This window comes from Hippopotamus amphibius, chromosome 13 (genome assembly GCF_030028045.1).
Source record: "Hippopotamus amphibius kiboko isolate mHipAmp2 chromosome 13, mHipAmp2.hap2, whole genome shotgun sequence".
In the NCBI taxonomy this organism is placed as follows: domain Eukaryota; kingdom Metazoa; phylum Chordata; class Mammalia; order Artiodactyla; family Hippopotamidae; genus Hippopotamus; species Hippopotamus amphibius.
In genome coordinates, this window is record NC_080198.1 from 88820604 (window position 1) to 88845743 (window position 25140).

General features: G+C 35.5%; 1 protein-coding gene across 9 annotated transcripts in view; it reads right to left on the bottom strand.

Moving 5' to 3' along the window:
* TET2 (tet methylcytosine dioxygenase 2) overlaps positions 1 to 25140 on the bottom strand; it is a 126324-nt gene that overhangs the window by 53960 nt on the left and 47224 nt on the right. The window contains exon 1 of one of the 9 annotated variants that reach the window (XM_057704875.1): positions 7441 to 7460. The exons of the other annotated variants lie outside the window; for them this stretch is intronic. The gene's annotated coding sequence lies outside the window, so the exon portion shown is untranslated. Of the gene's footprint in view, positions 1 to 7440; positions 7461 to 25140 lie in introns of those variants that run through there. 9 annotated transcript variants of the gene reach the window in all.

The following is a 25140-nucleotide window of genomic DNA, read 5'->3' on the forward strand; positions in this document are numbered from 1 at the left end:
TTAGAAGATTATACAACCATGTGTTCATCAGAAACACATTCCCATATGTTACGAAGGGTACTTTCACCTTCTTTGATCTTCTATGTTCTGGTAGAAGATCGGATAAACACTTCATATTGCCCAAAATTACAGTGTGCATTTTAACCGGTATCAAAATAGAAATAAAAAGACTATAAATTTTTTCCCTCAAAAAGGTTCTTACACCTGGAAACACAATCCAAGGGATCCAGAAGTAGCATTAAATTTAGTCTCTATCATTAAGAATTTTTAATTACTAAATTGCTGGATAAGACACACACACACAAGACCAGCTATCCAGATTTAGTCGTGGATATAGATCTACAAGTCACAACCTCTGTACATCACAATTAAAAAAACAAACAAAACAAAACCCCCTCAATTATCTAAATAATCTGAGGGAAATGAACATGATGATGTCTAAGATCTGTTTGAGTGCTAAAATGATACGATTCTCTAAAATTGGCAATGATAAATATCTACTGGGGTCTCACTGAAATAAGTCATCACAAAGACTACTCTTGGCCTGGAAAGTATATTTTTCGCCTCATTTTACTAATAAGTAAACAAAAGCTACGAGTAAAGAAGCTCGGCATAGCTGATACAGGGCAGATGTAGATACAAAACACAGACCTGCCAACCTGTGAGCCAAAGTGTGGCTAGATGGGGGTGGCCAGTTTGGGGCAGAGAAGCAGGTTTGGCACTGCTTCTGGTTATATAAGCACTCCACATAATATCCTGGGAAGAGACACTCTGGATTGGCCAACATGAGTACAGTCACTAGGTGAGCAAATTTGTCTCTGGGGAAGGATGGCTAAGCTTTCTTCATTGAGGTCTAGCCAAGAAAATATTCCTTAAACTCCTCACATCCAAGAAACATTGGATACCCCGAACGCAAGTATTTTGGACAATGCACGTAAATCATATTTTGGTCACTGGAAATGTGAATTTCTGATTATGAAGACAAATATGTAAATTTGCCTAAACACCACCTCATGTGCGTTTTACTAAAACAAATCACTTTCCCTCAATCCAGTCAACTTCGAGAGAAAGATAAAACTGGGTTTCTGGATTTTCAAATTAGGGAGCAGATCCTGTGCAGTGGTGTCCATTCCAAAATGATATTTTCTTGACATCACCATCAAGTCTCTTTATAAGTGCATTGCTAAATACACTCGAGATTAGTCTGTATGTACAGATGCAAGAACACAAACAACCACACTATTAGAACAGGGTCACATCATATGTGATCTATAAAGTCCTAGTTCTGTTGACTATTAATATATTGTTTAAAAGGAAGGACCAGGCTGAGGGAGAATAGGGAAAACTAGGTTACAAATAAATTTAACACTTTCTTTAATAAAAGCACTCAAAGCCTTTAATATGATGATGGGATCCCTAAAAAGGAGATGTGTGTGTGGCATTTCCCAGAGATAGCTTGGGTACAGAATCATAGTTTACAAAACCAACATCCCATGGAATAGCACACACTGGAAAACTCTAATTCAGATGTATAATGTATGATGATTTTATGCAGTTTTAATATGAACATGGATCTTGAGGCATTGATGAGAACTAGGAGAATATAAATTCATACCCATAACTTAGGTGTAAAGAGCTCTGTAGTCCATCTTTGAGAGCCAAAGACACGCACACGTGCAGATCTTGCTTTAACTTCAAATTAAACATGTAAAAACTATTTTCCCTGTTTAATGTCTCCCAATTACATTACCATTCTAATATTTAAATTCTTCCTTAGAAAGGGCTCTTACCTTTAGCTCAAAATCTCGCCAGTCCTGATGAAAATATTCAGAAATGGCTACAAAATCTCAAACCAAAATGTATTGAAACAGTGACTCAAAACTCTGTAATTAATGGTAACAAAGCTTTCTTGGTAATTCTAAGAGCAGCAGTCAATTAATGCCCAAAGTGATTTACATTATACATACATATTTTAAGAGACAAATGAATATTGGTTTTAAGATTAAATCTTATAAACATAGCCTTTGTGATGTCTGCGTTCCCACCTGCCCATCGAGAAAGCCACTCCTAATTGTCCAAGACAGGACCACATAAAAATGTAATGGAAGCATGAGGACTGACATAGAGGAAGTTTTTATGTACTAAGTATAAATAACAGAAGTGAAATCAGATTACAGTTAAGAAACTACAGTAATATAAAGAATCCAATTAAGAGTAATATTGAATAAAATAGGAATAGAAAACAGCTTTTTATAATTATTTTCTAAACATCAAAAGTGCTAATATGCTCATATATTAAAAAGAAATAATTCTCCTATCAAAGATTTCTTCAGCTTTCAAGTGAACAATTATACTTTTGATAACATGACTACAAAACTCCCATTTTTTTCTAAACACTTTGAAATATGCCATGTATTAGACAGAGTACAGTCTTTAGCACTAGTGTTGAATACAATAGAAAGCAACCCTGAAGCATAATTTAAAAAATAAAATGAAGATAAACAGGAAAATTCAGATTTCCAGCAGAAATTTTATGTATACTAAACTATCCTACTTTGCTCTGGTACTCAGAAATTGTCAATTTTTTGTTTGTGAGCTAAATAGACCATTTAAGCTATGTCTTTAAAGTTGGCTGCTCTCAGGGTATAATCTGGGTGATTGTTCCTTTAACGTAGCATTGCACTGATGTAAATCTTCACAGGGCATGTGGGAAGGATAAGAAGAAAAAAAATTAAAAAGAAAAAAAAGGGTTGTAAACTCACTAAATCTAAACATTGAGAAAATCTAAAACTACACTTCCACTATGTTTATATTCAAAAATACCATTTGAATTCAAAATAAGACCTAATTACCTACAAAGTAATTTCCATACAAACACAGCATTATTCAGGGGATATCACAAATTCACAGGTTGCACCAAAGGATGCATTAAAGGTTGATCTTGCTACTGATTTGCCCAATAAACATGGCTATATCTGTTATCATGACTATAACTAAATCCGCTAAAAGATGAATTAGCTTTTTGTTTGAAAATAATTTCAAATTAATAGATCAGTGAATAATCCAAGTTCACAGCATTTTCATAGAAAAAAGAATTTTTTAGAGAAAAAATCTGGTAGAAAATATCACACATTTTCTGACAACTTGTATCAAATTGTCATGTTTACACTACAATTACATTTGAATATGGTATATGCAAAACAAATCTGAAGCAATGTACATTTAAAATGTCACCAACCCTCTAAGAGTTGTAGTGTTTCCTTGTTCCCCTTCTCTCTTTTTCAGTGCGTATAAGCACTCTGACTGTCATCTTATAAACATGGTACCATAATATAAGTCTACCATTTAAAATACACATTGAATTAGGATGAAGAAAAAGGACTTCTCAGATTAACTTACAAAGGTTACAGAATTGTAGTAACCAGAGGTACCAACATTTCCATGAGAATTACAGAGAAACGAACACATTTGAAACATTCATTTGTTTTAGTCTTTGGCTTTAAAAATACTGATTTCTACTCTACTTGTCCTCTTTTATCTCCCCCAGAAACTCAAACCAAATTCCAAGTTCACTAACTTTAATATTCAAAGTGTGGAAATGTTTTACACAGTCTTCTAAACCCATGGTTAGCAATAAGATCATAAAATACTCTGAAGTAAAATTAATTTTATTTGAGGGGAGAACAATGGGTAGAAAGAAACAATGGTTAGTCTCCTAATGGGAAAATCACTTTAGTCACATATGGAGAAAACAGAACTCTGAATTGTCAGACTTCTCTATTCAAAGGTATTGATTTACAGTTAGAATGTTCCTCAGGCCATCCATTTATGGCACTGCATAAAAATTCTATACTGCTCTGTCAAAAGAAGTTATGGGTTAGAATCCCAGAACTGAGTTGGCATTCTGGTCCCCTTTCAGTTTCTTACAATTCAAGGCAAACTCTTTCCCATGTATGTTTAAATGTCCTCTTTGTGGCAAGAGGCAGCATGAAGAGATGGTGAAATCACTCCAGCCAAGAAAAAAAGAAAACTGGCTGATCTCATCTTAACTGCCGTTTATGCTTTGAGATGATGCTTAAAATGGCATTTTTGAAGCAATGCTGGGAAAATGTTGTATTCCTTTCTGTTTCTTCATTCAGAATACTTTCAAAACTCTAAATCTTTTCTCAGAATCCACTCTGGCATTTCCAACTTTGGAAGACTGCCACAGAGCTACCAATCAAAGATTTTAAGTACCTCCAAGCTAATTTAAGTTTTAAATAACTGAAATTATAATGTGCTGAATAAGAATTCAGGCTTTTTGGTAATAAATATAAGTCAAGAGTCACAAAGTTTAAAAAGCTCTTTCATTAATTTTCTTGAACATACAATTCATGATCTGGCAAGTGACCATAAGATGTTACTATAGAGAGGAACTGAACTCATTTTTTCAGTTTAAATGCTACTTACTTGAAGAATGTTAGATTTTATTAAAAGGTGTCATGTGGCATTTTCTGTAAAAGTAAGCATTGTATCTATATCACTATACATGACAAGCTTTTATGGTATACTTTTGGACGCATACTTTCAAATTTGTAGTTCAACTCACCATTTATTGAGCCTGTGAGCTAAGTACTGTGCTAGGTGCCATGAAAACACAATGATGATTGGTCACAGTGCTCTCAGGGAGCTTATACCTCATTTAGAGGTGAATCATAGAGTTATAAGAAGATATATGAGGGAATTCCCTGGTGGTACTGTGGTTAGGACTTGGCACATTCACTGCTAAGAGCCCTGGTTCAATCCCTGGTCAGTGAACTAAGATCCCACAAGCCGCACAGAATGGCCCCAAAATAAATAAATTTAAAAAAAAATAAAAAAGAAGATAAATTCCATCAGGTTCATATAAACATGGATCTATGGAACATACATCAAAATGGAGATGATTTTTGTAGAGGCCCTGAAGAATTTTTAGGATTTCTTCATTTGCAGTGAAAGAAGTTCATCCTAGGTGGAGAGAAATGCTTAAGAAAATTTACAGAAAGAAGACTTGAGGGACTTCCCTGGTGGCACAGTGCTTAAGAATCCATCTGCTAATGCAGGTTACATGGGTTCAATCCCTGATCCAGGAAGATTCCACATGCTGCATAGCAACTAAGCCCATGTGCCACAACTACTGAACCTGTGCTCTAGAGCCTGCAAGCCACAACTATTGAGCCCATGTGCCACAATTATTGAAGCCTGCATGCCTAGAGCCTGAGCTCCACAACAAGAGAAGCCATCGCACTGAGAAGCCCGCGCACTGCAACTGAGGAGTAACACCCACTTGCCCCAACTAGAGAAAGCCCGTGCACAGCAGCAAAGACACATCACAGCCAATAAATAAATGAATAAATAAATAAATAATAAAATTTAAAAACTAAAAAAAAATAGAAGACTTGAAACAGAGATCTTAAAATAACAAGAAATCTATTTGGTCAAGCAAAGGTATACATAAAACCTTAAAATGAGAAGGGTGTAGATGCGATAGTAATTAGGGTGTCATTTTGAGTAAGGCTATTTGTGATTATCACTACAAGCTTTGACGCAGAATCACTTAAGTTGATTAAGATTGGCTAAAAAAATTAGTATGCTTCTTCTGATTCTACTTCTTCTGAGTATACCTGAAGAACTGAGAATGTCCCTGAATTCTACCTTTATAACCTTATGATAACCAAGTAAGTATACTGTCAAATTTCAGCACAGATATTGAGTTCTGGTCCTAAAAATAGTCTCTGTAGGCTATTTCATACTGCAGCTGTACATTTCCATCTCAGAAGAAGGGTTGAGGAATTAAGTGAAGAATTAAGCTCAGACTTGATGCAGTTAAAAAGAAAACAGAGAAGCAGATACATTTGCAAAATAAAACTTCCATGGAGTCTTTTGGTAGGGGAAGAGTGGGGTGGAGAATGAATGCTTTTTTTTTTTAAGTAATGGAAAGTTTAAAAATTGAGACTAATAACACAAATTCAATTTTTAATGTATTTAAGCTGAAAAGAACAGCACTAGAAAATATAGACAGCCTTCACAATTTCAGTTTCCAAAATTTGGGGTATGTTAACATTCACTTAATGTGCACAAAGTGAATAATTTGACTCTAGCTTAAAATATAGGTATGCAAACTAAACTCAGAACAGAAGGAAGGAAATAATAAAGATTAGAGCAGAAATAAATAAAATAGAGAACTGGAAAACAATAGAAAAGATTTACAAAACTAAGAGTTGGTTCTCTGAAAAGATAAACAAAATTGACAAACTTTTAGCTAGACTAACCAAGAAAAAAAGAGGACTCAAATAAACTTGAAAAAGAGAAGACTTTACAACTGATATCACAGAAACACAAAGGATCATAAGAGACTATTATGAACAATTATACACCAACAAACTTGGAAACCCTAGAATAAATGGATAAATTCCTAGAAACATACAAACCACCAAGATTAAATCATGAAGGAATAGACCATCTGAACAGAACAATAATGAGTAAGGAGATTAAATCAATAATCAAAAACCTCCCAATAAAGAAAGGCCTAGGACAAGATGCCTTCACTGGTGTATTTTAATAAACATTTAGGACTTCCTAAGTGGTGCAGTGGTTAAGAATCCACCTGCCAATGCAGGGGACACAGGTTTGATCCCTGCCCCATGAAGATACCACATGCCATGCAGACACTAAGCTTGTGCACAACAACTACTGAGCCTGTGCTCTAGAGCCCGTGAGCCACAATTATTGAGCCTGTGTGCCGCAACTACTGAAGCCTGCGCACTTAAAGCCTGTGCTCCACAACAAGAGAAGCCACCACAATGAGGAGCCTGTGCACCGCAATGAAGAGTAGCCCCCACTTGCCACAACTAGAGAAAGCCAGTGTGCAGCAACAAAGACCCAATGCATCCAATAAATAAATGAAGAAATTAATTAATTAATAAAATAAAATAAAATAAACATTTAAAGAAAAGTTAATGCCAATCCTTTTCAAACTCTTCCAGAGAATAGAAGGAAACACTCCCAAATGAGGCTAGCATTACCCTGATACTAAAGCCAGATAAGGGTAATACAAGAAAACTATAGGCCAATATCCCTAATGAATATAGATGCAAAAATTCTCAACATAATACTAGCAAATCATATTCAACAACACATTAAAAGAATCATACACTGTGATCAAGTGGGATTCATCCCTAAAATGTAAGGACAGTTCAATATACCCAAATCAATAAATGTGACACATCACATTAATAGGATGAAAGATAAAAATCATATTATCTCAATAAACACAGAAATAGCATTTGACAAAGTTTAACATTCATGATTTTTAAAAAAAAGACACTAAGTATAGAGTGAAGGTACCTCAACATAATAAAAACCATATATAACAAGCCGACAGCTAATATCACACTCAATGGTGAAAGGCTGAAAACTTACTCTATGATCAGGAAGAAGATAACGGTGCCTTCTCTCACCACCCCTATTCAACATAGTACTGGAAGTTCTAGCCAGAGAAATCAGGCAAAAAAAAAAAAAAAAAAAAAAAAAAAAAAGAAATAAAAGGCATTAGAACCAGAAAGGAAGGAGTAAAATTTCTGTATTTACAGATAACATGATTTTATATGCAGAAAATCTTAAAGACTCCACCAGAAAAACAGCCCTAATCAACAACTTCAGTGAAGTTTCAGGATATAAACTCAACATACAAAAACCAGTAGTGTTTCTATACACTAGCAATGAATTAGCTGAAAAAAAATAAAGAAAATTATTCCATTTACAACAGCCTCAAAAACAATAAAATACTCAGGAATAAATTTAACTAAGGAGATGAACAACTGCTACACTGAAAACTACAAAATACTGATGAAAGAAACCAAAGAAGACACAAATAAATGGAAAGGTATCCCATGTTCATGGACTGGAAGAATTAAATATTGTTAAAATGCCCATACTCCTCAACGTCATCTATAGAGTCAATGCAATCTCTATCAAAAATCCAATAGCATTTTCTTTTCAGAAGAAAAAAAAAATTCTAAAATTTATACAGAACCACAAAAGGCCCCAAATATCTGAAGCAATCCTGAGAAAAAAGAACAAAGTGGGAGGTATCACACTCCCTGATTTCAAGCAATATTATAAAGCTGTAGTAATCCTAACAGTATGGTACTGGCATAAAAACAAACATATAGACCAATGGAACAGAATCAAGAGCTCAGAAATAAACTGAGGCATATATGCTTAACTAACATTTGACAAGGGAGCCAAGAATACTCAATGGAGAAAAGACATTATCTTCAATATATGGTGCTGAGAAAATTGAATATTCACGTGGAAAAGAATAAAACTAGATTCTTAACTTATACCATTCACAAAAACTAGGTCAAAATGGATTAAAGACTTAAACATAAGACTTGAAACAATAAAACTCCTAGAAGAAAACATAGGAAAAAAAGCTTCTTGCCATAGGTCTTGCTAATGATTTTTTGGATATGACACCTAAAGCGCAAGCAACAAAATAAAAATAAACAAGTGGGTATACATCAAATTAAAATGTTTCTGCACAGCAAAAGAGGAAATCAACAAAATATAAAAACAACCTATGGAATGTGAAAAAAAATTTGCAAATCAAATATCTGAAAAGAGGTTACTATCCAATGTATATAAAGAATTCATATTGGGGTTGGCCAAAAACTTTGTTTGGGTTTTTCCATAACATCTTGTGGAAAAGCTGAAATGAACTTTTTGGCTAACCCAATACAACTCAATAGCAAAACCCTCAAATAACCCAATTTAAAAATGGGCAAAAGACCTGAAAAGACATTTTTCAAAGAAGATACAGGAATGGCCAACAGGTACATCAAAGGTGCTCAATACCATTAATCACTCAGGAAATACAAATTAAAACCACAATGATATATCACCTCACAGCTTTTAGAATAGCTAGCATCAACAGGACAAGAGATAACAAATTCTGGTGAGGATGTGGAAAAAATGCAACACTTGTACACTGTTCTTAGAATTGTAAATTTGTGCAGCAACTATGGAAAACAGTATGGAGGATCCTCAAAAAATTAAAAATAGAACTACCATATGATCCAGAAATTCTACTGCTGGGTTTATATCCAAAATAAATAGAAGCACTATGTTGAAGAAATATCTGCACCCCCATGTTCATAGCAGCATTATTTACAATAGCCAAGACTTGGAAATAAGTGTCCATTAATGGATGAACGGATAGAGAAATGTGAGATATTATTCGGCATACAAAAGAAGGAAATCCTGCTACCTGCAATGACATGGATGGACCTTGAGAGTATTATGCTAAGTGACATAAGTCCGACAGAGAAAGACAAATACTATATGATCTCAATTATAAGGAATCTTAAAAAACAAACAAACCAAGACAAGCCCTAACTCGTACTTACAGAGAATAGATTGGTGGTTACCAGAAGCAGGGGAGGGGGTGGCAAAAAGGGCGAGGGTGGTTAAAAGGTGCAAACTTACAGTTATAAAATAAGTCATGGAGATATAATGTACAACATGGTGATTATGGTTAACATTACTGCATTGTATACTTGAAAGTTGCTAAGAGAGTAGATCTTAAAAGTTCTCATCACAAGACAAAAACATTTGTAACTAAGTGAGGTGATGAATATTAACTGAACTTATTGTGGTGACCATTTTTCGATAAATACATATATCAAATCATTATGCTGTGCACCTTAAATTTACACAATGTTGTAAGTCAATTATATCTCAAAATGGGAAAAGTAAAAAAACAAAATACAGAGGGGTGTGTGTGTGTGTACACCTAAATACAGGCACATATAAACAATTCACTAAAAAATTCTAAGTTGCTGATCTTTATAAGTAATTTTTTGATTCTGAATACACAAGAAAAATAATTCAACAATTAAAACTATCATAAGCTTATTCATTTAATAGTGTTTTGTGATTAAATACAATCTTTGGAAAGTCTGCTGTTCCTCTCAATCTGAAAGGGGCTTCAAGTGATCTGACCAGGTCATTTTGCAAAGCAGGACAATAAGGGGATAAAAAAGAGGTGCTCTTCATTATGAGTAAACTGGACTTGTCAACCATCTGACAAGATAGAAACTGCATGGCTCAAACATTTAAAATTTTCTCCTATTTTGAGGACAGAGAAAGTGCTAAAATGAGGACAGTTAATTTTTTCCTCAACTTCAATTTCTCTTGAGGCTATAATGGGAATAATCAAAGTTAAGAATATCTGTCTTCACTGCCACCTACTCGTTCACACCTCATTCCATCACTGGCATACTGTTATTTGCAGGGTAAAATGTGAGGTACCTGTAGAGAATCTCAATGACTTAAGTTGGAGTAAACAAGAAGGCTTTGTAGCCAGGTAGATCTGCATGTAAATCTTCATTCTTCCACCTACTGTGTGATTCTGATGCAGCCTTTGTTTTGTTACTAGCTATTAAGTGAGATATATGAAAGGTTAACGGGATGACTTTCTGTTCCCCACCAAGGAATGTATATTCTGCTTCCCTGCCTTTGTGCCTTCATTCCCTTCTTCTTACAAGACTTCCCTATCTACCTGCCGAGGTTCAATAAAAATTCACTTCCTCCAATAAAAATTCACTTCCTCTGTACAGTCTTTCCTGTTTCCATCCAGTCAGAAGAGTTTCCCTTTTCGGAACTCTCTTCTCCTTAGACCTGTATTAGGATACTGTCACTTGAGTGATATCTTGCCTTAGTTATTGTCTATCTCGCATCGCTCCTTCTCGCTGTCCTATCAAGCTCCTCTTCCTCTGCTTATTCCTTAAATGCCGGTGTCCCTGGAGTTCTAGTCTAGAACTTCTTCAGCATTCATTCATCTACTTATTCTTTCTATTTAACAGGTAGCTATATTCAAGGTATTGCTCTGAGTTGTAGGGATGTAGGGATGAACAAGGTAGTCTAGATTCCCTCATTAGTGAAGTTGATTTAGACAAACAAGTAAACAAGTAAAACAACTACAGATTGCTAAGTGCCACGAAGGAAATAAATCTGAATGATGGGATAGTGAGGGATAAAAATGGAGAAGTTAGTATTTAATAGAGAAGTTAGGGAAAGACTCTGGGTTGCTGGCATCTATCTGAGCTGAATGAAAAAGTCAGTGGTAGGAAAAGTTGGGGGAAGAATGTTCCAGTCAGAAGGAACAGAAAGTACAAAAGCACAGAAGCATAACAGAGCTTGGCTTATCCGAGGAACAGAGAAACTGGTCTGGTTGGTTCTAAGTAAGCAAAAGAGAGAGAGAGGTTTTAAGATGAGGTTAGAGGTATGTAAAGGCCAGGGAGGGGTGAGACACTTAGATTACTATTTAAATCCAATGGGAAGCCATCTGAGCATTACATGTAGAATGGCTGCATATTCTGATCTGGACTCTTAAAAGATCACCCTGGTAGTTTGTGGAGAATGAAATGAAGGCATTAAGAGCAGATGCATCAAGCTGGGAGACCAGTAATCCAAGAGAAGGAATATGATACCCTGGACCAGGGTGACAGCAGTGGAAATACAGAGAAGTAAATGGATTCGGGGTGCATTTCGGAGGCAGAAGCGAAACTACCTAGTGATGCACTGGATGTGAGGGAGTGAATAAAAGGGAAGAATAAACCAGCCTAGAGTGTTATCCTGAGCCACAAGGTTGATGCTGGTGCCATTTGCTGAGACAGAGATGAATGGGAGGAATAAGACTGATGGGAAAATTATGAGTTCGGTCTCTAACAAGCAAAGTTTGAAATGCATATTATCATTCAAATGGATATACTAGGCAGGCAGTTGGGTATAAAAGTCAAGAACTAAGTGACAGATCTAAGCTGGAGTTAACTGAGCTATGTCAGCCTATCAATGGTATTTAAAGCCATAGGACTCCATGAGATGACGTTAAGAGACAGTACAGTTAGACAAGGTGGCCTAAGATGGGTGCTGAGAAATCTTATAATTTAGAGATCCCAAAGAGAAAGAAAAGACAGCAAGATGACCCAAAAGATGGCCAGAAAGATAGTGACATAACCACTTCCTGAGTGACCTATTTAACTCGCATGCTCTCAAGTTGCAGTTCAACCTCAGATCTCTCCCTCTAGTCCTCAGCAGAGTTGCCAATTTAAATTTGCACTTGTCTCCTAGTCATCTGTATACCCCAAACCAAATTCATTGTTATTTGCTCCAAACTTGTCCTCTCTTATGTATTGCCTATCAAAGTGAGTGGTAATATCATCTACCCAATTACTTAAGAGGAAACCCTGGATGTTTAATTCTTTCTTTCTTCTTACAAACATCTCATCAAATAGCATCAAATAGCATTGGCTCCACCTTCTCATTATCCCTGGAATCCATAAATTATCCACATCCTCATCTTACTATCATGGTTCTTACTGTCACCATCTCATTACTACAACAGTGCATTAAATGGCCTTCTTGTCTCTGGTCTTCCTCATCTTCTACATGTTCTGAACACCACTGCTTCCCTACTTACCCCCACCCTTCAGTAGATCCTCTTACCCTTGATACTCCTTAATCCCCTTAATATGACCCTAAAGCTATCAGGATCTAGCCATGACCTCTCTCTAAACTTTTCTCTCATGCCCATTTGCCCCAGACTCTAATTGATGTATTTATAATTTTTAGTCCTTTACCCCAGCAGATTCTCTCTGGCCCCTGTGCCTTTGCACGTTCAGTCTTGTCCTTCTCACTGTAACAAATCTACCCCCTCTCTTTCTTCTTTGCTTTTCCCATTCTGAATAAATTAACTCTCATTTATTCTATTCAGATATCAGCGTAGACAATCCTTCCTCTAGGAAACTAAATGACTTTCTAAGGTAGTGTTAGATGCTCTCCAGGATGTTCCAAGAACATCTCGTATTTTTCCTCATCACAGCACTTAACACACTATACTGTATCTGCATATTTCCTTCTCTGCATCCTCCACCAGCCTTAACCTTCTTGCAGAGAAGAAGCTGTCTGCTGGTTTCATAGTCATAATCATAATACTTAACCCAATACCTGGCAGAAAGTAGACACTTAATATTTGTTGAATGCATGGCTGTGTACACATATTCTCTCTCCTAATGGTTCACAGGAATCTTAAGATTTTCATTCCGCAATTAGGCCTTTTAACATAGAAATTTATTTTTGTGACTTAGTGCATTAAAAACTAGAACACATAGTACTCTATAAAAAGCACTGGCAGGTACAGATAAGATACTACCTTGAAAAAAATAACACCTAGATATTGAGTTAACAACTGAGGAAAAATAAGTTTAAAAATCTTTTCCCATACATGCTTATTTTCAACCCAGGTCCCAACACACAAAATATAAATCCCGCTCTGAAACTACTTTCTCTATAATATAAATGATTAGTTTTTAGCACATTATATAAAAGTGGAAGGACCTCACATAGGGGTTTGGAGTCCTAAATGCCCCTGGTGCCATCTCTGATTATCACTAACAAGGTCTGTCCTCTTTTGACTCAGTTATTTCGGACACCCTACGGGCAAATTCCGTGTCTTAGATCTATCTTCCCTCCCAACCTGAAAGCCTAGCACAGGTATGCAGAAGGCACTCAAAAGCTGCCTATCCACGGAATGAAAATAAAAGAGATATGATTTTTCTTTTTTTAAAAAATAAATTTGTTTATTTTGTTTTTATTTATTGGCTGTGTTGGGTCTTTATTACTGTGCGTGGGCTTTCTCTAGTTGTGGTGAGTAGGGGCTACTCTTCATTGTGGTGAGCAGGCTTTCTCACTGCAGCGGCTTCTCTTGTTGCAGAGCACAGGCTCTAGGCACGTGGGCTTCAGTAGCTGCAGCACATGGGCTCATTAGCTGTGACCCATGGGCTCTAGAGCACAGACTCAGTAGCTGTTGCACACAGGCTTAGCTGCTTTGCGGCGTGTGGGATCTTGTTGGCCCAGGGATCGAACCTGTGTCCCCTGCATCGGTAGGCGGATTCTTAACCACTGTGCTACCAGGGAAGCCTGATATGATTGTTCTTGATAGGCTCCACTGTAAACAAATAAACAAACCAACCCGAAGTGTCAGTATATCTATAACTAAATATTTTATGCCAACCACGTGGGGAAAATATTAGCATTTTGGTGTTCCCAGATGATTAGAAATAAACTCTTTAGTTTTCTGCCTCTGTTTAAAATAATACTTTCATAGCTACAAGTTGAACATTTCTCAATTTTCTTAAAAGCATCTTTTATTAATAAAGTATCTTCACTGTGGAAGAGTAATATCATGTATTTAATTCCATTAAGAAACACAAAAATATATGTGAGAAATCTGATGTCAGATTTCTGTTCTGTTCTCATTGTGACAAACCAACCTGGTATGTATTCTCTTTTGATTAAAAGAAACTTGTTGGAAGTGCATCATGTCGGTCATGAGCCTGTATCAAAGGGCACAGAGGATTTAGACCTCTAAGCTTAAAAGTCAATTCAGCTGACTATTTAATGTAAAGATCTAAAGGCAATGAGTTCTGTGTCCAGGATCACGCAGAGCATCTCTGTTAGGGTAAGGACAGATATTCCAAATTTCCTCCCAGATGAGGCTGAAGACTTGTTTTGATTCAGAAACCTGTTATTATACTTGACTCAATCTAGAACATATTCAAACTTCAAATACTGCTACTCAGATTAATTTGGAGTTATACTGGTACAAACAATCACCCCGTGGAGTAACTCATAGCTGGAATGAACACCAAAGGTGAATGCATAAACAATATGCACACAGACCTTCATCCCAGCACACAGTTCTGCTGGAAGTGGCCTCTGCCCAAGCACAGACACCATGCATCAGGCATCTATCTGTATTTCTGCCATGTAAGTTCTAACGTGTTAAATATCAAACTCAAACTAGCATGCATTTTAATTGTTTTCCAGCAAAAGCTGAAATTCAGCAGCTTTGTCCTTTTATTCTGTTTCATCTAAGACACGTCACTATTTGAATTTGAGGTTACGTTTGCTCACGGTTCAGTTCTTTGGTGGAAGGAGACTGGTTTTAATTGGTACCAAGTTTCCTGCTGTTTCCTCTTTGTTATGACAGGTCACTATGTCAAAAAAACAGGAAGACACCAAAGAATAGAATTAAAGCTAAATTAATCCCAAACATCGAGATTAATTGGAAATACTATCTACTCACCATTGTGCCTTTACACACCCCTATTTCACTCTTCTTCATCCTGTAAGCTAGTAAACAGAGTTGCTCTTGCTCAGCAACTTTTCTATGATTGGAAAAGATGCAAGAAATATAAAAGCGTGGAGCGGTTAAATAAAGATGCCTTAATTAGCTTTTTAAAATTGCTGCACATAAAAATAAGTCAAGTCTCTCCGTGTCCCTTATACTTAATGGCAAGAAAAATAATTGGATGATAAAAATAAATGAGAAAATCAGAGTTTCCCAATTTGGGAAGCTGATTCCTCAGAGGACTCAAAAGGTAATCCAGAGGAAGACGCTAGGGAATCCTGCTCAGTGCTGGCCAGTTGGATTGTTCACAAATCGAATGATTTGTTCAATTTTTGCTAAAAATTGTTCTACCAGTTCCCACTAAGCCAAAAAATCATATGAAAATATTCTGGTACATTGGAAGGAGCTATACTCATTCTGCTAATGCCTAACAACATAACAAAAGTATTTACAGTGCCTTCCACAGCAGAAAAAGAAGCTGAGCTCTTTTGTTCTCGGAAACTATAGATGTCCAGAATTGCCATCATGACCAATCATTTCAATTCCCTCTTATGTTCCCTTAATATAGACACTGAAACCGAAGTCATGGCCAAAACAAACTGAATATGCTCTTCACTTGCCTTTTAAAACTCCCTACTCCTTCTTCTTCAGCATACCAAAGAACTATGCAATACAGGATCTTGTTTAAAATCTGTTGGTTATTCTGGATACTTTTCAAACGGTAGCAGCTCCAGTTTTCTGCACTCCAGTTTCAGCTCTTTGCTCTCCTTTTATGTAGTAAAACTAGAAACTCATAAGATGGTCAATTTTTGCCTTAATTTCCGAATACATTTACAACATTAGTTCCTAAGCTTTGAGAGCCTGTCGAGGATCTTAAGAAAGCAACCTAGTCCCCTCTTCCTAGCAAAATTTATAGAAAATTTTCAGTGAGCTTATAGATTCTCATAAGTGAATGCGTAGGGTCCTTATCAGTTACAGATTTTAGCTCTTTGGTTCCATCTGAATTGGAAATGTTTAAAAAAAAAAAACTCCAAAAAATTTGGCTTATATTTATCCTTGTGAGACTGGCTGATAATTTATTCTCTCTTCTTGAAAGCTTGCTTTTTATTTTGAATTTCCTTGAAAGCAGCATCCAATATTAAATTCATGTAAGTAACTAATTTTCACCATGTTCACGAACAAAATTAGGCTGAAGATTTGTAGAGAGAAATGGTAACATAACAACAGATATCCAAGCCCTCATCCCATTAAATGACTGAAATAATTTTCAAAAAATTGGAAAATACCATACATGAGTGCTAAAGTCACTAGGGAATAGTGGCAGCTGAGAGGCAGAAGGTTTGAGGAATTTCTGGATAAAATGCAGACGAATTCACATTAAAGGACATCTCTAAGAGTCTAATCACAGCCCCTCTTCCTAAGCCAGCTGTGGAATGTAGAAAACCCTAGCTGACTGCCAACACTCCTCCACTGGAGGCATGGGTTGGGGTAGTCAAGGCTAACAGGAGAGAGGGAGACTTTGCAATGGAAGCCCTCCACCTCTGTACCATAGCTGAGAAGGAACTGGAAACACAAACAGAAATCCAGCAGTGCTGTGGTATTTCTCCCAGTGACATATTCATGTGGCAGGCTCACCCTGATAGAGGGAAGTCTCTTTTCAACCAAAATTTCCCTCCTAATATACTGCAGGAAGAGCTAAAGGTGAAGGAAGCTTTGGAGAAACAGGTATGTCTTCTTTAAACACAAAGCAGCCAAAGACAGCAGTGCTGGGGAAAGGAAATATGTACAAATTCACCAAACAGAGAACACCTATGGGTAGTAGGACTCTTCTCTAACCCAGCCTCTCATTCAGAGTGGGCTTACCCTTTCAAGAGTGTTCAATTTCCTAAACTGGTAGGGCTTACTGAGGAAAGAAGCACCCAAAGGGACAGAGCTCTTCCCCAAATCAACTAAAGTACCAAAAAAGAAAATGAGACAAAACCAGATTATGAACCTGGACCCATGACCATGACAAGTGAAAGACAGATACAAAGCAGGGTAGGAGGGAGGGAGTTGATCTCTTAAGCAATATTTTCAACGAATAGAACTTTACAGTGATAATGTTCTAAATGTCCCACTAAAAGAATGTTTTGAACAGTCTAAGAAGATTCTATCACACTTTTGTGGTAATAAATGAATCAGCCCTTCTTTAAGGATGTATGAAATAGAGGGAACAAGTCCAGAATGGTACCTCTGAAAAATATACTTCAACTAAAAGAAAAAATTAAGCATATTACTCAACAATAGAAGAAGAGCATGCTCAAAGAAATGATTTGCTTAGTGTTCTAGAAATTAATCTTAGACCTCTCGTGCCTTGTCCTGCCAAAGGAAGTTTTCAGAGGGACTCTCTGAAACAGGTTAATGATTAAATTAGAAAACAGGCTGAAATTAAGAAGGAAATTAAGAAGTTAAGGAAAATAATGCCAGGTAACATAATTCCACAGCAAAATATAAAACAGAATTAAACTCCCTGGCTTCTGCCTATACTATAAATCTACAGTAATCAAAACAGTATGGTACCATCATAAAAACAGAAACATAGATTAATGGAACAGGATAGAAAGCCCAGAAACAAACTCAAGAAAGCCTAGAAACAAACTCACATACTTATGGTCAATTAATCTATGGCAAAAGAGGCAAGAAAATACAGTGGAGAAAAGACAGTCTCTTCAATAAGTGGTGCTGGGAAAACTGGACAGCTACATGAAAAAGAAGGAAATTAGAACATTCTCTAACACCATACACAAAAAAAAACAACTCAAAATGGGTTAAAGGCCTAAATGTAAGACGGGATACTATAAAACTCCTAGAGGAAAACAAAGGCAGAACACACTTTGTTATAAATCACAGCAATATTTTTTGCATCTTTCTCCTGGAGTAATGAAAACAAAAGCAAAAAGAAACAAATGGGATCAATTTAAATTTAAAAGCTTTTGCACAGCAAAGAAAACCATAAATGAAATTAAAAGACAACTTATGGAATGGGAGGAAATATTTGCAAATGATGCTACTGACAGGGGCTAATTTCCTCCAAAATATACAAACAGCTCATACAGTTCAGTACAAAAAAAATAAAAAAAAAAAAAAATCAAAAACTGGACAGAAGACCTAAACAGACATTTCTCCAAAGAAGACATTCAGATGGCCAAGAGGCACATGAAAAGATGCTCAACATCACTAATTATCAGAAAAATGCAAATCAAAACTACAACAAGGTACCACCTCACACAAGTCAGAATGGCCATCATTAAAAAGTCTACAAATAATAAATGATGGAGAGGGTGTGGAGAAAAGGGAACCCTCCTATACTGTTGGTGGGAATATAAATTGGTGCAGTGTCTACAGAGAACAGAATGGAGCTTCCTTAAAAAAGCTAAAAATAGTTACCATATGAACCAGCAATCCCACTTCTGGGCATATATCTGGAGAAAACTCTAATTTGAAAAGATACATGCACCTCAATATTCACTGCAGCACTATTTATAATAGCCAAGATGTGAAAGCTACCTAAGTATGCATGGACAGATGAATGGATAATGAAGATGTGGTACATTTATACAATGGAATATTACTCAGCCATGAAAAAGAATGAAATGATGCCATTTGCAGCAACATGGAGGGACCTAGAGATTATCATATTAAGTGAAGTAAGTCAGAAAAAGACAAACATCATATGATATCTTGTGGAATCTTATAAAATGATACAAATGAACTTATTTACAAAACAGAAATAGACTCACAGACATAGAAAACAAACTTATGGTTACCAGCAGTGGGGGTGGGGGAGCAAATTAGCAATTTGGATTAACAGATATACAGTACTATATATAAAGCAGATAAACAAGGACCTACTGTATAGTACATGGAATTATATTCAATATCTTGTAATAATCTAAAATGGAAAAGAATGTGAAATAGGATACATATATATGTATACGTATAACTGCATCACTTTGCTGTACACGTGAAACATTGTAAATTAACTATACTTGAATTAAAATTTTTTTACAGTACTCATTACCTATAGAATGAAAAAAAAAAACCCACAAGAATAAATATAGCAAATAATAACATTAGTCAAGTGAAGAATAAACTGAAGAGATTTTTGTTTATTTTTCTTAATAACTTTTTGCTCAAAGAAATTAAATTTTTAAAATACAAAATTTCTGAAAAAAAAGTGGAAATGAATACAGCACATCTCAAAATTTATGGGCTATAACCAAATTATAACTATAGCCTTAAAATCCATTTATTGAGAACACAAAGTAAAATAAAAATAAATGATAGGCATTCCAAGCAAATAATTTAAGAAAAACAAAACAAGTGAAAAAGGGAAAATTGACAATAAGAGAATTAATAACAAAAACCTGTATAATAGGCTTAATAAATGAATTCAAGTGCAGATTCTTTGAAAAGAAAATGCAGTGGATAGAAAAATCACTAAGGCAATTTAAAAAAAAACAGATAAATTGTGTAGACAGTGGTGCTCTATCTACAAATACAGAGAATATTAAAAATAATAATAATAGAATGCCATATACTTTAGACCAATAAATTAGAAAACCTAGATAGACTGAATGGTGTTAATACAGGGAAATATATATTACTAAAATCAGTTCAAAGGAGTTATAAAGCCTAAATAAATTTTATCTTTGGAATATAATCTTTAAAATTTTCAAATTATCATTCTGCAATTAGACCCAGACCTCAAGTCTTGCCACAGACACACACTTTCAATTTTCCAAGAAACATGTAACTCATATAATCTAAATTTTGCAAAGCACACAAAAAAAAAAGAAGGCATGGGAATTCCCTGGCAGTCCAGTGGTTAGGACTCTGTGCTTAAAAAAAAAAAAAAAAAGAAATGAAAAAAAAAAAGGCATAGCTAAATATCCCACTAGAAAATTATTCTGAATAACTGATAGCACTTTTTCTTCTATCTGCTGCTTGCCTAATATTTTATAGTGTCTATATTTTTAGGAAATAGTAGTCCACTATTCATTTGAATATCTATTAAGTGCTGGGTATATACTAAGGATTCAAGATTCTTCTTCCTGAGAAAGAGAGTTGCTTTAAACATCCTAAGGAAACAGTGTGATTAGTTTTCTAATAGATTATATAGAACACGTTTTGGAGACACAGAAAAGAAAGGGGCTAAGTTGACTTCAAAGAGTTGGGATGACTTCACAGAGGTTGTATATCCTTTATTATATTGAAAACTTACTAAAATTTTGCCGAAGACATTTCCTTAACATCCTTAATCATGGTTCTGACTCTTTTTGTATTACCTACTGCTCAGCAGCATCAGTACTAAAATTAAAAGCTCAGGTACGTGTGCTTCCCAGAGCCAGGTACTACCTTCTGTGTGATGAAATGTACCGATAAATATACAAAGGCCTTTCTCCGACACAAGCATGTTCAATTCCCAACTGTTCACAGTGTTGTTCAGGATATTTTTTAAAACTGGATATATGATTTTTTTCCAGTAAATCTAAAGCTTAAAGCAAATTTTCTATAAAAATGAAGTTTGAAGAGATAGCTATATAGGGACTTATTCATTTATCTTTATGAGTCAGGGAATCCACTCATTGGACATATATCTATGTTTACAATAGGTCAAGGAAGGAAGAAGTTGGAGGTAGATGTTATCTTACAAAATATGCAGTAATTTCTATGGTCACATAAATCTGGAGGGCAGGAGATGGTAATCTATAGATTCTAGATGAAGATGTCCTCTTAATGATACCATACTTAACTATATTGGCAGGAATTCAACTCTTGCCCCAAGGTGGAGGTGGCCTTCTATTGCTTTATAGTTTGCTTTGTAAAATCCACAGTAAGTAGTCCTGAAACCCTCTCAGTAAAATGAAGTTTTTCTTAAAAAAAGCTCACAAGTAGGAAATACCCCCACTTTAAGTGCCTGGTTTAAATGTTATCAACCAATAATTTTATTTACTAAAATATTGAGCGCTGCAATGGGAACAAAAATAAGCACAAAACTAACGTACCCACAATTTATCATTAAAAACACACCTTTTTGCCTCATATCTATTGTGTGGCTTACTGTCAACGCATGAAAATATAGTCATAAACTTTCCATAAAATTTTTAGGAAATACTTTACATTAAATAGGGCAAATAAGATGTGTAAATATGAACCACTTCAATAGGAAAATATTTCTTCTCTATTACATATTATATTTGAGGTACCTCTACCTCAAAAATGGTACTTTTTTTGAGGAAGAGGTAATTTTGTTTTTCAAGACAGTTCATCCAACTTTTAAAAATATGTCAAATGTAATGTTTCTAAATTAAATTCTTGATCTTCAAGTATTTAAATGATTCAGCTAAATAACTGAATTTAAAGAAGAATTTAATTTTCTCACTCTCCTGAGGTAGAAGGATTCAACAATGAAGACTTTGATCACAGTATTATCAAGTGTCTCAAGTCATAATTCTCTCATGAACATAAAACTTGGGCCCTGAACATAAAACGAAACATAAGCACCAGAGTAAAGTCAAACGTCTTTCTCATTTTGATGAAAAGTATGACCTGGGTATTTAAAAAAACAAAGAAACAAACAAACAACAACAAAAAACTATATATATATATATATTAGGCACATGGTTTCTGACTTGACCTACTGACCTACTGACCAGCAGGAAGCAGTGTTTCCAGAAAGGGAGCAAAATGAAAACGGTTAAAGAGTAGGAAGGAGGAAATGAGAATTAAGTGAAAAGGTAATTAGTGGCTGAATTAACATATAACAAGTAGAGATATAGCAGTTTTTTTTTTATAGTGCACCTTTTCCTACATTCACAAAATAAAACTCTTGAAGGAATTTGCAAAATAAAAATAACTGATGAACTGAGGCTCAGAGAAACAACAGTGGAAGTTTAAAGCTTACTTTTTTTTCCTCCTGATGTCCTCTAAAAACAAATTGACAGTTTTTCATATCAATGTCCATTGTGCATATTATATCATTTTGACCTTTGTATTCTAATGTGACTTAAAGCAAACAATCTCAGGTTTATATTATGCGTTATCAAGAGTATTATCTGCTATGCCTGATAAACTAGTTAAATGGAAAATCAGTCATTTGACCAATGGGTCAAAGATGACAAATGCATTATCTGCAGAACCAACAGGAAAGTGTTTTCTCTTTCCTTAAGTAAAGGCAAAAGTAACCACAAATTCAAGGGTGAGACAACTGCTTCTACGTGTCCAAGCCTACTTTCTAATATACCCTTAAGTTCATAGTTCACCACTGTGTCCAACTCACTTAAAATGATTCCAGTAAGGCCTGCCAGTTCAGTGTTGTCCCCCTGCCCCTCCCCCCCACCTTGGGAGAGAAGGGTAGAGTGAATCTTAATCTTCTTCAGCTGCCTATCTTGATTCAGAACCTCCAGGCTGTGAGAACCATCGCATTATACCACCATTTGTAAATATAAAAAGCTAGCTTTTAAAGTTTTAAAAGTATGGTGTTATGTAATGAAAGCAGATTCTTTTCTCCTATAAAGTAAGATGTACAATGCCTCTACTTTCCAGAGGAGAGAGTTAAAAACAAAGATAAGGGACGTCACGAAGGAGAGCTGTTCTAACTTTTAGGTAAGACTTAAAATACACACATACAAGTATATATGACTTCTTCTCTCAATGATTATCCAATTTTTAAAAAGAAATTTTATCAACATTAAAATCAGTAATATCAAAGAAAACGCAGAGGTCATGCTTGTAAAAGTTACAGAGGAAATGAAAGAGAGAAGAACGCAAGTGTATATAAACATAAATAGATGAAAAAAGATTTTCATAAACTTGCCTAGGCTTCAAGGAGGGACTAAAAGTAACAAGATGGAATTTACTAAATTAAATGTTAAAATGTTCCACACTGATTCAGAAAATCACAGTCCCAAAGCAAGAATGAAAGAGGTTTGGTTTACCAGCTGCTTGTGTGAAAAAAAAGACAAAAGAATTTTACACTGCAACTTCAATGGGTGGTCTTGTGGCAAGAAAGCCAAGTGTGCTTAGGGACCATATTAAATAGATGTGCGGTGTCCAAAAAACTAGAGGAGAGACGTATGACGATCTGACCCTATCTATTTAAAATACCAAATACTGAACTTTAATATTTAAGGAACCATTACATTAAAAAAGGGATCCAACATTCTTCAACAAATGCTGAATTTACCTTAACATGATGCTAAACAATTAGAACATTCCAAAAATGTACTGAATTAGTGAGTACCCCGTTATTAGAAAATTCCAATCATATGCTAGAATAGTCTTTTGTAGAAAGGTAGGAAAGAAGATTCCTGCATGGCATGAAAAGGGAATAATCTCTTTTTAAGTTTTAAATTAGATAACTTTTCTTCAGTTATAGCAATTACTTAAACATTTTTTTTTCTTACAAAATATTGAAATTGCCCCTTTGATCTCCTGGCCGCTTTCCTCCCATATCTCCCCCTTCTGCCTTCTTTAATGGGTCTCAATAAAGGTTTCAAGTCGGCATTTTATGATATAGTCCAGTTGTATGACACATATTAATGAAGAAAAGAATCTTCTACATTATAAATAAAAACTGTTTTAAAAATATTTTGATATGAAGTTATCTTCCTTAGTGCAGGATGAAAACCCCTTCAACTCAATCAAAACATATTTATTAAATACTTACTATGAACTATGCATTCAGATGTGCTTTCCTCCCTTGCTACTGGAGAAAAACTAATTTGATAATCATTACAGTAATTTCTATTTTTAAAATTTCTTAAAAAGACTCATTTTGAGGCAGTAGAACAAAAAATGGAAAGGGACAACTAAAATACAGATTATTTTAAAAACAAAACAAACAAACAAAACTTGGCCTATCTCTTCTCCACCTATCACTTCTTAAAAAAGTACAAAATGACAGAACAAAAAGACAACCAACGGATGGGAGAAAATATTTGCAAATGATGCTACTAACAATGGACTAATTTCTAAAATACACAAAACAGCTCATATAGCTTAATATATTTTTAAAAAATCAAAAAAAATGAGCAGAAAACCTAAACAGACATTTCTCCAAAGAAGACATACAGATGTTGAAAAGATGTTCAACGTCACTAACTATTAGAAAAATGCAAATCAAAACTACAGTGCAGTATCACCTCACACCAGTCAGAATGGCCATCATTAAAAAGTCTACAGGGATTCCCTGGTGGTGCAGTGGTTAAGAATCCACCTGCCAGTGCAGGGGACGTGGATTGAGCCCTGGTCTGGGAAGATCCCACATGCAGCAGAGCAACTAAGCCTATGCACCACAACTACTGAGCCTATACTCTAGAGCCCATGGGCCACAACTATTGAGCCTGTTTCTCACAACTACTGAAGCCCGAATGCCTAGAGCCTGTGCTCCACAACAAGAGAAGCCACCGCAATGAGAAGCCTGCACACAGCACTGAAGAGCAGCTCCTGCTCCCTGCAACTAGAGAAAGCCCGCAGGCAGCAACAAAGACCCAATGCAGCCAATAAATAAAATAAATAAATTTATTTAAAAAATCTTGGATTAAAAAAAAGTCTACAAATAATAAATGCTGGAGAGGGTGTGGAGAAAAGGGAACCCTCCTACACTGTTGGTGGGAATGTAAATTCGTGCAGCTACTATGGAGAACAGTATGGAGCTTCCTTAAAAAGCTAAAAATAGTTACCATATAAACCAGCAATCCCACTCCTGGGCATACATCCAGAGAAAACTCTACTTCGAAAAGATACATGGACCTCAATGTTCACTGCAGCACTATTTACAGTAGCCAAGATGTGGAAGCAATCTAAGTGTCCATCGACAGATGAATGGACAAAGATGTGGTACATACTGGGTTGACCAAAAAGTTCGTTTCATTTTAAGTAAA